The sequence below is a fragment of the Spermophilus citellus genome, assembly GCF_964194105.1.
Source record: "Spermophilus citellus genome assembly, chromosome: 5".
NCBI lineage: Eukaryota > Metazoa > Chordata > Mammalia > Rodentia > Sciuridae > Spermophilus > Spermophilus citellus.
In genome coordinates this window covers 116,200,057-116,216,801 of record NC_138186.1, presented here as the reverse complement: position 1 = coordinate 116,216,801, position 16,745 = coordinate 116,200,057, and the positions used below count along the sequence as shown (strand labels likewise).

The 16,745-nt window shown below is 39.0% G+C and overlaps 1 protein-coding gene and 1 pseudogene across 6 annotated transcripts in view; one reads left to right on the top strand and one right to left on the bottom strand.

Annotated features, from left to right (window-relative positions):
- Nucleotides 1-16,745, bottom strand: part of FOXO3 (forkhead box O3) — a 120,616-nt gene that overhangs the window by 71,416 nt on the left and 32,455 nt on the right. The gene's annotated exons all lie outside the window — the stretch shown is intronic.
- On the top strand, nucleotides 7,160-7,329 carry LOC308650094 (DNA-directed RNA polymerases I, II, and III subunit RPABC4-like; annotated as a pseudogene). The gene has a single exon. The product of its transcript is annotated as a DNA-directed RNA polymerases I, II, and III subunit RPABC4-like (transcript).

The window sequence follows — 16,745 nt, the reverse complement described above, 5'->3', positions numbered from 1 at the left end:
GACTCTCATTTGTACTTAAGAACACTTTTGATTCTATTGAGTTTCTTATGGGGCAAATGTCTTCATTGTCAGTTTACTGTGAATTCCAGGACAGGCGTCCACAGTTAGAACTAAGCCATTTATAGGATACTTAAATCCATTCCTTTTAAATTATTAAAACAAAAATTATCATATTAAAGAAGAAAAATGAGCCAGGCTTGGTGGCTCATGCCTGTAATCCCTTATAGCTCAGGAGGCGTACGCAGGAGAATCACAGGTTCTAAAGCAGCCTTAGCAACTTAGTGAGGCTGTGAGCAACCTAGTGAGACCCTGTCTCAAAACAAAAATAAATAAAAAAAAATAAAAAGGGTTAAGGATGTGGCTCAGTGGTTAATCGCTCTTGAGTTCAATCCCTGGTATGAAAAGAAAAAAAAAAAGGCTCTCTTACAGGGAAACAGTTAAATTACAAATCCATCTAATCCTTGTCTTATTAAAGCAATATGAAATAGTCATTATTAAACCTATATATGGGAAGTACATAAAACAAAAACCAGGGCTGGGGTGGTAGCCCAGTTTTAGAGCACTTGCCTTGCATGTTTGAGGCACTGGGTTCAATCCTCAGCACCACATAAAAATAAATAAAAAATAAAGGTATCATTTCCATCTACAACTAAAAATATTTTTTTTAAAAGCAAAAACCAGGGGCTGGGGATGTGGCTCAAGCAGTAGCGCGTTTGCCTGGCATGCGTGCGGCCCGGGTTCGATCCTCAGCACCACATACAAAGATGTTGTGTCCGCCAAAATCTAAAAAATAAATGTTGAAAGTTTTCTCTCTCTCTCTCTCTCTCTCTCTCTCTCTTTAAAATAAATAAATAAATAAAAGCAAAAACCAGAAAATCTCTTATTCAACTAAGTATATAATACATGTGCATACAAACTAACCTTCAATGAACTCATAAATTAAGAGGACAGGTTTTTTCCAACTTCATATGCATGTGTGTCTTTTAATCCAACATGCATGACTCTTGAATTTCACGGAAGGACTCCAGCCTAGGCAAGGAGTCCTGCTGTGAACAGTAAAGTCCTTCAGTCAAGTCAGCAGAACATCCCCAAGTGTTAAACTAAGCTACAACTGAAGGACCTGAATTGGTAAGTCCCACTAATGGGGTGTGACCTGAGGAGACAGGTGAGAACACACTGCTTCCCAGTTTAAGAGGGGTCACTCTGTTGGCCCATGTGGCTGACCCAGTGACACAAATAACTTAGCCTGAAGGTGATCACAGCTCCACACAGAGAGGAGTGCAGTGAGACAGGTTCACTAGGATCTGATGCTAAGCCCCCCACCCCCTTCCTTCTTAACAATACCACCTGCCATCTCTATGCTGTAGTTCTACACAGTCTTGAAATGCATTAGAGGGCTGGGGATGTGGCTCAAGCAGTAGCGCGCTCGCCTGGCATGCGTGCAGCCCGGGTTCGATCCTCAGCACCACATACAAAGATGTTGTGTCCGCCGAGAACTAAAACATAAATATTAAAAATTCTCTCTCTCCTCTCTCGTCTCTCACTCTATCTTTAAAAAAAAAAAAAAAAAGAAATGCATTAGACAGGGCAGTTAGTATTTTGGCTAATTTAAAGCTGAAGAGATCAAGACCAGAGCTTTATAACTTGGCCCAAGGTGACTCAGCTATGAAGCAGCTAAGGACCCAGGCCCATTGCCACCCACTGGGTAAGAACGGTGCCTCTCTGTCCATGGCAGATGCTACCCCAGGAGGACCACAACCATTCCTACCCTCTGTCTGCTCCTAGGAACAAATCCTGAGATCTGTCCAGTATCTAAACACTTGCCAAAATAAAACACTTTTGGAAGTGATGTGAGGATTCACCATTTGCTTGGGGTGAGGGGTAAGGTTAAAAACAGCAAGGCTTAGAGATAATCCATTTATTTACTCAGCTTACCAGTTATAAAGCATAGCTCTACAGAATGTGAATTACAATAGGCTGATCTTAAAGACATTTAAGAACTAATCTCCAATAACCTCTTGTGCATCACGTACTCTGATAACTGTCCATTTGAATTAAGGTGAAAACAACCAAAGATATTCTTAGCTTGAGGTCCTGCTAGGAAACCCTGCAGTTGGGAAGCACCCTGGCAACCTCAGCATTAACAAAAGGTAGTACTTCAGATTGCTGAGTACTAACTACTTGAACAACTGTCCTGAGGGTGAAACAAAGCTGGCCAGGGTACATAAGGCCAGTTTTCTGACTCTGGGTGGGGTAGGGGTAGAGAAAAACAGAAAGTTAAGCTTTTTTTCTCTGTCAAAATATCCTCTTTCTCTTCAAATTTTTTTGAAGACTTTACTATTATTAATGTTAAACCTTATGAAAGTACCAAGGCCAAAAGAAGAACCATTAAATTGTTTTCCACTTATAAACATGCTAATGTGGTTTTTAAATAAGCCCCAAAGGCAGATAAAAGGGATCCTAAACAGTACACTCTGTTCAGAAACCATAGAGTTGGCTAGCTGGTAGGCTATCTGGTTTCCCGATTTCTCTCAAGAGTATTTTTGCTTCTGGATTTTTGTTTTGATAGAGAAACTTCAGTGGCAACAGAAAAGGGTGGGAGGTTTTTGTTTGTTTGTTTTGTTTATTTGTTTGTTTTGAACATTCTTCTCTTTTGTTTGGATTGTGACTATAATCTACTCCGTGTTCCATTTCCCTCTGGGAACAGAAAGATAGTTTCCAGTTAGAAATTAGCCTCTTTGGCAAAATTACTTGTTAGACTAGAAAACAGGTCTGTGATAGCCAGTTCTCAGTCACTTAACTTATCTAAGCATCAGTTTTCCAAGGAGCTAAACAAGAGATCTCACTCTACCCAAGTATTCCAAAGATGACCGAGCAGAAAACGATGTTTCCGTGTTGTTACATTGGAAACAGAGAAACCTGAGATTATCTTAAGGCCAACTGGAAATACGCATGAGATTCTAATCATTTCTGATGAATAAAATGAAGGACTGGGACTAGAACTCTCAACTATGACATCCTACAATCCCCAAATCCTTGGGAAAAGGCAGCAAAAGGAGAGGCAGGATTAAAGGTTCAACTTCCATTAACTCTTTGAATGCCACTGTCCTGACCTGAGGTACTGGTAATGATGGAGATCAGTTCATCCAGGTCAATCTACTCTTAAAGAACGTGCATTTCTAGTAGATGTGGTCTCCTTTAGGTAGGCTGGGGATGGTATTGGTTGTCTTTTGTTCACTGATGGATTTCCCATGCCTGGAACAATGCTTGGCACTTGGTAAGCATCAGTAAATATTTAGTGCATGAATAAATTTCTTTCTTAGCATCTGAGATAAAGCATTCTGCTATTTAACCTATAAGCCCCTAAAGGAAAGGCATACTTATATCCCATTATGTATCAGATAGCAGAAAAGCCAGAAGGTACAGGGACTCCCTTGCTCAAGAGAATGAGCAGAATCTATCCAGGTAGTTGAACAGAGTGAGACATACAGGGTTAGAAACATGTTACAGTCCTCTTTTGAAGACATGTAACTTCTCCATGATCAGAGAGGATATCTACAAAGCAAGTTCCTGAAGAAGGCAGTGTTGGAAGTAGTCTACAGTATTTCAATTTGGCATAAAAATTCTTTCATGTCCTTAATGTGCCCTTCTTGGTACCAAAGACAAAACGTACAAGTTAATAATTTAAAAGTCCGTGAATTCTAAGTTCCCCAAGTCTGAGAACCAACGATAACACCTTGCTCCTAAATATTCTAATATCTCAAGGGTTTGGTTCTCTAAAAAAATAACCCAGATGCCTGCTGGCTGAACAAGCATTGTCTTCTTCAACTTCTTCAACACCTATCTTTAGGGGACCCCCATCTACTACAGCAAGCAACAGAAATGAGAATCACACATCAGTAGTTAGCTCACATTAGGTTTATAAAACAGACATGCAAATTAGCATGCACTAAAGGTGATCAAAAGGCAGACAGATCACTAAGCTCTTAATAAAAGTAGGACAGACTGGTAAAAGGTCTAGGAAAAGCTTGTTGGCTTCCTGAACATTCCTGTTCACAGAGCAACTTCCTGGGAAGGAAAAGAAAGTTTTCCATGGGATTTCCTGTAGATAAGCCTTAATCTCAGCGTGGCAGAATGAATAGATGTATCAAATTCAAGAAGACCCTTTTCCTTTTCTCCTTTTGATTTTTGTTCTACAAGTGGCATTGCCACTGTATGTCAAGCACCCAAGACTTTAGGGTGAGGGGCAGGAATATCACAATTGCAGGGGCCTTATTACTATGCAGAAAACACTGCCCTCCCAGGCAGCCCTGCCAATGAACTGCCCCTTGGGAAGAGGAGCCAGGGTACAGTGCGTAGTGCTGAACAAAAGGGGTGAGTACTATGGAGTTAATTTCAAAAAAAGAATTCCCCGTCCTCAGAGTTGCTGGATTTCGAGGCAGGAGCAGTAATTAGTCATGAATAAGAACATTACTGACAACCAAGGAAGAGACTCTGGTGAGTCTCCATCAGACCACAAAGAATGCCAGGCTTAAACCCTGGTTGCCAAATTAATTCTTCTCTCACTCCCACCTCTTTTAAATTTATAATTGTTCTGTTTTGCACCAAACTTTCTTTGTGACACAAACTATCTTATTTTACTTTTAATTCTTATACTGAACTTCCCCCCAATATTTCACCAATGACAAGAATTACCAAGCATCACATATTCATATTATAAAACTATCCCCAACTTGGGTCTTTACAGTGATTTAAAAGCACCACCTCGTATAACATAATTGGGTCTTTGACTTCTCCCTTCAACCTATTTTTCTCCTAATTTGCAGTCCCACATGCTAATCTGCCTCATGCTAGAGTTCCCACTCACTCCTTTTGGGACTGTTCAGCCACCCTGACCTGGTCATGTACTTTTATCTAAGCAGGTAATCAAAACAGGGCATATCCTGATGTGTCCTGTGCTAAAACAAAGCAAAAACAAACAACTCTTCTCCTCTATGATAATTCCAAAATCAGCCCTGAACCATTTATGAAGTAGAAAAAAAAATGTGACTTCTAATCCCACTTTGTTTGCTACAGTAACATCTCAGGCAAGCTTTTCATTAACCTAAGCCCCGACTTAGAAATGGGTGACTTTCAAAGTATGGATTGGAAATACTATATGTAAAAAAAAAAAAAAAAAAAAAGAAAAGAAAAGAAAAGAAAAAGAAAAAGAAAAAAAATAGAGTATGACTACAAACTTCACTTGCCTCAATTAAAAAAGTTTATTTTGGCAAAAGCAACAATTTAAGCTTAAAAATAAAAGTTGGAAAGCCAAGAGGCCATGCCTTGTAAAGGAATAGGAGGGGGGAAAAAGTCTGCAAAACAGAAGCATTTGACCTTAAACCCCCTTTCCTCTCTTCTTATTGGGCCATTATGACCCACATGTGAGCCAAGTCTCAAAAATGAGGTAGGAAGGCTTAAAATCACCACAATCACCACATACTTATGATATTCAGATGTGGCAATGAGAGCATCTTTTCAGGGATGAACCAGAGTTTTGTTTTTGTTTGTTTGTTTGTTTTTAAAAAAGAGGCAGGTCATCAAATCAAATAAACAGAAAAGGGAAAAAGCAACAACATAAAAACCAAACTTGGAAGACTTGAGGGGGCCTAAAACATCCAGACTAGCCATTTTCTTTGGCTAAATTCAACTTCAGTTCTAGCAGTTTCTAAAACTATAAGATCTATTTGTTTTCCAAACACAATAATGAACAATGAAATCAGCTGTGATTATTCCTTGTTCACAAATAGGTCAATGTCAAATGTAATTACAGCTGTCCCTCGGTATCTAGGGGAATTTGTTCTAGGATCTCCAACTCCCTGGCAGATACCAAAAAAGCTGCAGAAGCTCAAATCTTGTCTATGAGATAGGGTACTACAGGCACATAACCTGCGTACACCCTCCCCAATACCAGAAGTCATCACGAGATTACTTATAATGTTTAATACAATGTAAATGCTATGCAAATAGTTACACTGTATTGTTTAGGGAATAATGACAAGGGAAAAACTCTGTACCTGTTCACTACATGAATTCAGAGAGTCAAATGTATTACATACTAATAAGCCATAAGAAGCTTCTACATTTTAATATATTCACTCATTTCAGGCAAAAGTATATCACCGCTCGATTTTATCCAAAGCCAAAAAGACCACAAAACACGTCTTCTGAAAGTACAATAATTCACAAAACTGTATCTGCCACTGAAGAGGGCAAAGGAACCCAATGAATTTCACCTCATTTATTTGCCAAGAAATATACTAACATTTGATACTACCTTCTAATTTTTCTTTATTACTAAAACATTCACCATAATTCTAAATTTTTATGAGCAAATCTTTCCTAAAATATCTATGTAATAAATCTTGATTGTTTAGATATTATTTTCCTTTTTCTTTTCTAGCTCCCATCTGACCTCAGTACACTAATTCTGCATGATGCTGACTGGTCTCCCAACAACCAATCAAGTCAGAATCAAACACGGCTCCTTGAGTCAAAGCAGGTGAGGGTCTGACACTGTTGCTGTTCACATTTAATCATCCTCAGAATCACATTCTTTCAGAGTATTAGGCACTAGTCAAAGACCACTCTAGTCCTTGGACCCATAGTTAGTTCTATGATTACTGCAAAACCACTTCTTAAAGATTTTTTTAAAAAGACTATAACGTACCATGCAGATAAAATTTTTGTTTCAAAAATAGAAATAAACTCTCTGCCTCAATAAAACTGACAAATTCCAGGACCTGTCAAGTGCTCAGAAGGAAAGGATGGTACATCCAGAGGAAAAGCTTGCAAGGGCCAGCCTCACAGAATTACCTACTTAAAACTTCACTTATGACGGCCTCCGCCCTGGTTAGCGCACTCCCTCCCTCTATCCTCTTTATACTCGAAATCAGGCTCTGGAAATCAGGGTATATATATCTGGAGCAAAAATGACCATCTTGATGTTCAATATAGTACTCTTTCTTAGTCTAAAATATATGTTTATATTCTAGATACTTAATGCTCAGGTGACTGATGCTGTAAGAATCATGATAAATTGCAGAAAAATGGGCTGCAGTGCTGCAACAGTTCTATTGGGAACACAGGGAACCTTCTCTATGGTGTATAGGTACTAATAATGCACACCCAGAAGGATGTTCAACCCCCAAAGCAGCAGCCAATGATATGTATCTGTAGAGAATGTCATATAAAAATGAAATAAAATCCAGGGAGCTAATCAGATGCAGAGAATACAGAACAGTGTACAAGAAAAGAACCAAAAGATTGGTGACTTTTGATGCTCAATGAAATGTGGGAAATCAGAAGTATATTCATTTGTACTTGGATCTGACCCATTAATGTTTCTCGTTGTTGCACAGCTTTTGATTTAGCATACTTATAATGACAAGTATATACATATGACTTCATTTTATTTCATTTTCCAAACCAAGTTGTATTTAGGTATCTAGTAATACTCTGTATAACAAAGAATTATTGTTTAATCATATGGATTTTAATTTTATTATATTATGTAATCTGACACAAAAATGAAGTTAGAATTACTTCCCAAACCACTTTTAATCAAAGGCTTGTTTAAAAATGCAGGTTTATAGAACCCTGTAAAATAAGTTGCAGGGGATGGATCATGATAAAAATTTTTTTTTGTCATCTCTGAGAAAGTGAACAGTTTTCATGGATGATGTTTTATTTGCTCATTTCATTACGATCATAAACATAATTCTTAGCTGCAAGATAGAGGTGCGTAAGTGGCTGGCTAAACAAAAGAGTATCTTATAAACTTTAAAGGCAGAAATGCCAGATTCTGCTGGTTTCTGTTATTCATTTATTTGTAATAATGGAGTCTTGATTACAGGACACTAATTTTGTCACCAAAGATGTCAGTGAGCACAATCTTTCCTGAAAATCATCCAGCTTTCTATGAGAGTGATAAACAAAAAATCAATTTTTACTGACACATGTGCTTATCGTAAATATGGTCCTGAAGGTAAAGAAGGGAAGGGGGAAAAACTCCAGATCTTGAAACACAGAAAGAAAAGAACAAGTCTTACACTGGACAGAAAGTCGATTTGCTATATTCCACCAGAAAGTAATTTTCAAACTAGATTTAATTTACCTCTGAAAACACAAATACATTTCCTCAGCCTTGGTAGCTATACATAATTGGCCCTATCTTATTCCCTCAAAGTCACTGCCTCTTCAGAGAAACCCTAAACACGGCAGCATGAGAAGGGGGCAAAGTGTCTCACCACTCTGCCTTCACACAGTGCTCCCATTAAATGACTACCCAACTCGGTTCTAATGGCTTCAACAGGTCCTGTGTGTGTGTGTGCGTGCGTGCGCGCGCACACACACACACACACACACACCCCTACCTCTATACTGTATATATCAATCAGCCTTCGCTAAAAAGTGGTTCACAATTTCAAAGCATTTTCCTTTCATTTTTTGTGTGCCAAGGACTAAACTTGGGGCTCCGTGCAGGCTAAGCATGGGCTTCTACCACGGCCCTAACACCCCCGGACCTCCTTTGCTTTTTTCAAATGCTATCTGTTCTGGCAGTACATTGTTATCTAGTTCTGAATAAATATGAGGAACAGATAAAGGACAACATAAAAGAGCAGGCATGCTTAGGGTAATTTCTTACAGATCTTCATATCCAAATCCAAATTAAGCATTTAGCTTCTACAATAAAATAACACATACTGACAGATTATAAGTCTGGGGAGCATTCTTCAAGATGAGGGACTATATTTTAGGAAGGAAAAATAATGATGGCAAGTTTAAACAAATCTTACAGAAGTACCTCAGTAGAGGCCCAGATTTCATGCAAAAACAAGATTTTGGTGGTATCTCTTATTGTGGAAGATTTTCTTAGGCCAACCAGAACTGGAAAACTAATAGTCAAGCTCTAGGTACATGCTGCTAGAGGGATATGGTAGACAATTACAAAGATTTTTAAAGTAATAATGCTCTGTGTTGACCAAGAGATGAGAAATAGGCAATTTTGTGCTCTGCTGTTAGGAGTTTAAAAGGTTTTTAGAAGGGAAAATGAGAAATTCTAAAGAGAAAGTCTTTAAATTTTTTCATACTCTGAAGCATCAATTTCAATTCTAGGGGAAAAATAAAGGGGATATGTGCATTCAAATTTACCTGTGAGAATTTCATCAGTGATATTTCTAATAAGTGGGAAAACCAGGATGTAAGAAAATCCTTAACAATCCATCTAGAAGTAAATAAATATTTATTTCATAAAATAAAAAAACAATGCCCCACAAAGAAACATTATGCCATTATTAAAATGAAATAACTGGATATTTATCCTAAAGAAATGAAACTTACGTTCACACAAAATCCTGTGCACCAATGTCTATAGCAACTTTATTCAAAATAATCAAAAACTTTAGAACCTGAAATGTACAGAAACTGGAATGCTATTCAGCAACATATAGGAACAAACTACTGAGATGTGCAACAAGTTGGATAAATCTCCAGGGAATGCAGAAAATGGAAAAAGCCAAAACCACCACCACCCCCGTCACCCCCATCCCCCCCACACACACACAAAAAATCCTAAAAGGTCACATATTATATGATTGCACTTACCTAACATTCTTGAAATGACAAAATTATAGAAATGGAGAACAGATCAACAGTTGCCAGTGGTCAGGTGTAGTGCAGGAAGAAATGGGTGTGGCTGTAAAAGACCAGCCAGGACTGGGGGGACCCCCGTGCTGATGGACATGCTCTGCATCTTGACTGTAGCAATGGCAAGGTCTTGGCAGTATGCAATATAGTTAGCAAGACATTACTACTGGGGGCAACAGGGTGACAGTGCACAAGATTTCTCTCTATTATTTCCTATAATTACATGTGAATCTACAATTATTTGGAAATATGACATTTAATTAAAAAATAAAGCCATTGATGTTTATTTAATGACACAGAAAAGTATGCAAAATCTCTCCCTTTTTACAAAAATTAGCCAAGACATCCAACCACAAAGCCCCCAAGGCTTAAGAAAAAAATCAAGATTTTAGAACCATATGTATAGTGAAGGTAGGGGAGATACTAGGTAGTGAAATTGATCAAATTATGCTCTTATGTACATACAAATATGCCACAACGAAAGCCACCATTCTGTATAGTGAATATGCACCAACTAAAACAAAACAAAACAAAAAACACATGTATAATCCCAGTCAACCAAACAACCAGGAAATAAGCATGGAGAAATTTTAACAGTGATCAAGTGCAGAATTACAGGTGATTTTGACTTTCTCCATTTTGCAGTTCATGGTTTCTACATTTTCTATGAATACATAGATTTTAAGAAGAGGAAATAACAGTTAAAAAGGCTTTTATCTATGAACGTCAATGTGCTTGTACAGTTGCTCTCTCAAGTAACTAAAGTTTTGTCAGTAGTCTTTTAAAATGAGTGACTTACCTCTTAGAAATCTTGAGAAGCAGAGATTATCTAGGGGGTAGAGGTGTTGGGCAGCAATTCAATCTTGCTCAGAGAACTGACATAGTTTTATGGTCTTAAAGAAAACTGCCACCCAGTATTTTCTTGCAGAAATGTAGCTACATTCTAGGAGGAAACTTGAGATGGGACAATCCACACCCAGAATTAAGAGCAAACGGGATGGAAGGAAGTGGCTGAAATTTATCTGAAATAGAATAGCCCGTAAGAGCTGTGTACGATGGATTTGGGGTGGGCTTGCTTCTCAAAAACTTATTCTAAAGCATTTAAAAGTTTGTGAGTCAAATTTTAATGAACTAAGATTTTTTACAGGAAGGTAGGAAAAGGATTTTAGATAAACTAGATCTACTAAACTGCAGTTAAAAGTTGCCAAATGGAACCTGGGAAAGCCTTCTGGGGCTGGCTGCAACAGCAAAGGCCAAGAAGACGCATCTTCTCCTGTCAGGTCCCAGGGCAAGGCGGTACTGATGAAAGGTCACTATGAGAAGCATTATGAAAAACCAGAAATCTTTAAACTATTTGTGCTGCTTCCTAAATAAAACATTGGACACCATTCAAACAAGAAAAAATAACTGTATTCAAAATACAAACTCACAAGCTATAGCTGTGATATGTGCATCCATACACACAGAACATTCTAGACATAGCTGAAATGGTACAGAGGCATAGAAGCTAATGTATTTCTTGGTCCAGAATAAGCAACAAAGGTAGTACCTAGCAAGATTACATGTTTTTCTTTTAGTAAAATTATCTAAAAGAAGGTTAACGATAAAATTAATAATTTTCTTTTAATGAAATTACTTATCTTATCAATTTTAAAGGTTATATTTTTAAAGAAAAAAGTCTCAAATTTGTTTCAATTCAGAGGGTTATTAATAACAACAAGGAAAAGGAAAGATGGAAGATAGGGAATTAAAATCAATGTGCAGTCTGGCTCAGTGGTAGAGCGCTTCCCTAGCATGTATGAGGCACTGGGTTCGATTCTCAGCACCATGTATAACTAAACAAATAAAATAAAGGTCCATCAACAACTAAAATAATAATACTTTAAAAAAAATCAATGTGCTCACAAGCCAGGTGCTTGGTGTGTGCTACACCCCAGTGACTCAGGACACTGAGGCAGGAGACTCACAAATTCAAGGCCAGCCTCGACAATTTAGCGAAACCCTATCTGAATATAAAAAATAAAAAAGGGTTGGGAATGTAGTTCAGTTGTAATGTGCCCCTGGGTTTAATCCCTAGTACCAAGCAAAACAAAACAAAACAAAACAAAACAAAAATGTGCTCTTACAAAGTTTCACTGATGTAGGAACAAACAGCCAGTTCTCATCCCATTTTCTAGCGAACTCTGTTTACATCTCAAGTTTCTTATGTAATAACGGTTAGTAACCTTCTTATTAATTACATGTAACAAGAAAAGGAGGATATGCATAGATGAGAATCAGAGATTTTCTTGCTGGCCATCATGAGAACTTGCGAGTGAAGGGGGTGAAAGGGTGTGTGTCCCCTTGCCCTAGGCTGCAGTATCAGGAAAAGAGATTATCAACCATCTGCATCTTGCTATATAAATCTGGTTGGGCATTCCTGGAAGCCATTTGTCTGCTTAACCAATTCCATGAATGGGAGCCTTCCCAGAACATATTTAGAGTTCTTTCCCTAAATCTCTGTTTCCATGATGAGTTTCCAGTAAGTCAATCACCATAAAATGTGGAATACTCCCCCACGCCCCAAATCTGTATGGCCCCAAACATTTTGGAATTAAGCTTGTGACTCATGCTATCCTTAAACTTTGTTCAAGGGAAAGCTCTGGATCCCCCCACCCCACCCCACCATTTCCCAGCAGGCTGCAGCACAGACAGCTGGTTCAGAGCAGTGGGCCAGTGTGTCCTGTTGCTCTTTTTTGTGCATCCTGCTTGTGGTGGCCTCAGCTTGGTTTATCACTCAGCAACTGCTTGGTAATCCCCTGTCATTCCCCACCCTACAAATGTCCATATCAGCAGAGCTGGGCAGCAACAAGTCAGCAGAATTCAGCCAATCCACCCCTCCTCTGGGGTTGAGGGGACTCGAGTAAAGATGAGGACCTGATTAGACGACAGGCACCTTAGGGCAAGTGGCCTGGGAGAAGCACAGGGATTTTCCCCTCCCCATACAGGTGGAAGATGGAATCGGGGAGGGTCAGGAGGAAGGAGGCAGGACTGAAGCCAGGGAACTGGACTCCGAAAGGGAAGCACATGCCCCACACCAAATAACTGGGGTCCTCCAACTCCATGAAAGGAATTATGGTTTCATTTTTTAGTTAAGTTTTGTCTTGCTTTAGTTTGTTCATAATTTCTACTTCAGTTTCATCCAAAGAAGAGTCAATAATTTTAAGAAACCAAAGCATGCATTCTAGTTTTAGCGGTTTCTTAGTACTCTAGGAGGTGGCATGGGATGGACTCTGTGAAATACCTCACAATCAGGTAGACCTAAGTGCTTATAAAAAATTAGAGGAAACATGAGGTTTGCTCCTGAAATAGTTCTCTGGCCCACCTCATGTGCTGTGGCTGGACTTCACAGGGTGAACCACTAAAACTGTAGAAATCTGTGTTAAAAAAAAAAAAATCTTGAAGCATGAAAAGCCGGGTACCAAACCAAGAGAATGCTGGGCTTCGGAGACTGATGGCACATAGTCTTACGATGCTAGCTTAAACTTAGGTCACAGAATCCACTGTTCCACACAGCTATCATCCAGAATGAGTATGAATACCACAAGGCAGAATGGAGACACTTTAATACAATTAAAAACAGCACAATCGGTTTCGTTTTAATAAGAAAGCAATTTCTCTGAAATAAACATCCTCACAACCGAAAAGTGCCTTCCAAGTTCAGAATCGCAAGCAATTTCTTTGTGCTTACACCCATTACCTGTTCTTAGCTTAATATGCTTCTAGATTTAATGGGGACTGAGAAGTTGACATTGTTTCTACGTCTCCACTGAACACTCTTAGGTCTGGCTCTCTTTCTCCTCCAGACATGGTAAGAACTTACACAAACCCTAACCCAAGTGTCTCTAATACAATGCAGCCTTACCACTCACACCCTAGTGCCTCCCCTTTGGGAGGAATAAAGACACAACTGCAGGCCTCCTTATGTTCTCACCTGGTCATCTCCTGAGTGATAATCTTCTCTCTATCCTTAGGATTTTCTCTGCCTAATTGTGGTTCAGGATATTGTTCACACTTCAAGCTCTAAAAATGTTGGAAAGGACTTTATCTAGTCCAGCATTTCATTTCGCAAAGTGTTTTCTGCTGATAACAGTCTGGCCTAAAGCACCCTTTGAGCCTAGAACTGGTTGGAATATGCTGGGTTAAACCATATAGAATAGGGCTGGGGATACAGCTCAGTTGGGGGAGTGCTTGCCTCACATGCACAAGGCCCTGGGTTCAATTCCCAGCACACACACACATACACACACACACACACACACACAAAAAAAAAACACAACAACAAAACCCATATAGAATAGATTTCTTTACTGTAGGATTTGTCAGTAGCTCCCAACTCCTGGCACACATCCTAAAGCACTCAAAGGGTGAGCAGGTACTAAAGAACTTTCCAAATTCATTTAAACATTTTTTAAACAAAATATATAATTAAGCTAGTATTTGATTCTCCCCAATTTCACATAACTTCACCTATACATAGGTGCATGTTTACCTTCTTTCTTCTAAACATCTTTTCTTAGCCTCCCATCTCTGATTTCCACATCCTGTTTAAACCCTCCCATCCCCTTTGCTAACAAGCATTTTCCTTCCCTGCTTACAAAACATACTTGAGGAGTTGTTCACTCATCAACTCCTAACTTTTCCAATTATCTAGATGTTTTTACATCTGAGTTCACCTTCCTACTTTTACTTCACACAATTTTTTTTTTTTAAATTTAGGGTACTAACCAGGAGTCATGTATGAGATTTAGAGGGTTCTAAGCTTCTGAAAGCACATGTAAGTCACACCAAAATGTCCTATATGATAATTTTCTGGGTGACAGCCAAGGCAGCTATCCCAAAGGAGTTTATCATTCCTCAAAAATCACTAGCAAATAATAGCAAAAACAGTATTATTTTTAAAAATGTTCTTAACGTTGAGGGATAATAGAATGAAAAGGAATGTACAAAATAAAGCATTTGACTTGTATAATAAAATAATACATACTGACATTATAAATCTGGGGGGTATTCTTCAAAGTAAGAACATCTAAGGAAAAAAAAAGAAGGGTGGTAAGGTTAAACAAAAAGAGAGAAGGTGGGGCTGAGGCTCAGTGGTAGAACGCCTGCCAAGCACATGTGAGGCACTGGGTTTGATCCTCAGCACCACATACAGACATACATAAATTCATTGTGTTCATCTACAACTAAAAAAATAGTTTTAAAAAAAAGAGAGAGAGAGAGAAGGTGGGAAGCGGGGTCCAGTCAGTCTGATAGAATGAAAGCAAACTGAACTGCCTCCATAAAAAATATTTATCTTACACAAATAAAGTATCCTATACTTGGTCCATTAATGCAAACGATTTACAGCAGAATTATGACACTTGTCACTCAGAAGATAAAATGGCAGCCTGACATTTTCCACCAGTAGATCCCTCACACCCATGGCAAATACAGAGAGTGTTCAAAATCTCCCTGACACAACAATTCCTTAAAACAGAAGAACAGGTTTCACCCTAAAGTCTTAACAATGGGAGGCATAACAAGAAACAGTCTGTAGTTCCTGCTTTCTTTGATCCTTCCTTTCTAGAGTTAAGTAGTCTATCTTTAGTGTTTGTATTAATAACTTGCCTTCTCTCCAGAAACATTTCTATGAGAGAAGGAGAACATCGAATACTAGGTTAAGAAAACTAAAGATTTATTTAAATTGTCTTAATGAAAGGGCAAAAGAGTTCTTGGCACTTAGTCGCTTTTTGCTGGGTTAAAAAAAATTAAGATTGTATTTCATACAAAACAATAGTATGTTTGGGAAATGAATTCAATACAATAAGCACCAAAGTTTTTCTATATCTTTAGTTAAATGTAGCTTAAGATGAAAAGTAGAGTTGACAATTATACTGGAAAGTATTTTTCCATTCTCCTTCCTTCTTTAGAAATACCTCTGATACTCCGGAAAACTCAAATTACATTCTGCATCACTACCTAAAAATTGTGTCCACACCTGCAATAAACCGAAATAAGCCAAAGGCTTTGTCTTCACCAACTTGTGGCTTGACCAGGGTTTGCAAATCACGCTGCTTAGGGGAAAGGGGAGAGGGAAGGCTGGAAGTCATGCCTTGTGGGGGGCGCTGGAGGGGAGCCCTCGAGTACTACATTAAAATACCAGAAGGATAAACTGAACTTTTAGTTCTTGCTAATGTTTGGGGAAAATCACCATGAAAATACCTTGGATCACAAATGTTTGTTCCAAAAATCACACATTTTCCCGGGCACATTGTAGTCCACCACACACATGCGCTAGAAAGTTCTTATAAGGACATAAAGAAAGGGAGAGCTGCCCTTCAAAAATTTGCTCAGGTGTAGCCCATCCTTATCTCGCAGCACAGGGGGCCGGCAGGAGTCCTGTTTGGAAAGAGCTGGAGCCCAGCCAGGTTCAACAAAACCCGACCTGGGGACAAGAGGGCATGCCAGTGCCTGGCTATCCCGGCCCTTCACGGAGGCACCACATGCCCACAGAGCTCCAGGGGACATGGAGGACCAGGGCCACCACAGTGAGGCAGAGCTGTACTTGCTATCTCTATTTTTAGGGTTTAGAAAGCAATTAGAAACAACGCAGGCTGAGCCCGAAAGGCGAAGCTAGAGGGAGGCATGGCAAGGAGGGAGGGGTGGCCCAGGTGGGGAGGGAAGAAGAAAGCACCGACAGCCCCTCACCTTAAGGAAACCCCAGGAACCAGGATGTGGCCGTTTCATACCACCATTCTACTAAGGAGCTGACACTCTAGTAACCTGCTAGCTTTGTTTTCTTTACTTGGCTTCTAAACCTTGAAAGCAAACAGGCTTCCTATATTTACAACTCTCCTGGGAGGTGGAAGGTGGAAAATAGGGACTCTCCCTTTTTCTCCTTTGAAGTTTCTCAGACTTCACCAGCTTTCATCTTTTTGTAAACAAACGTATGACTTAAAGTGAAAATATCAAGCTGCCCTTTGACCTCCACTTAAAAAACTAATTTTTTTAAAAACTAATTTTTAGGGGAGAGGGAA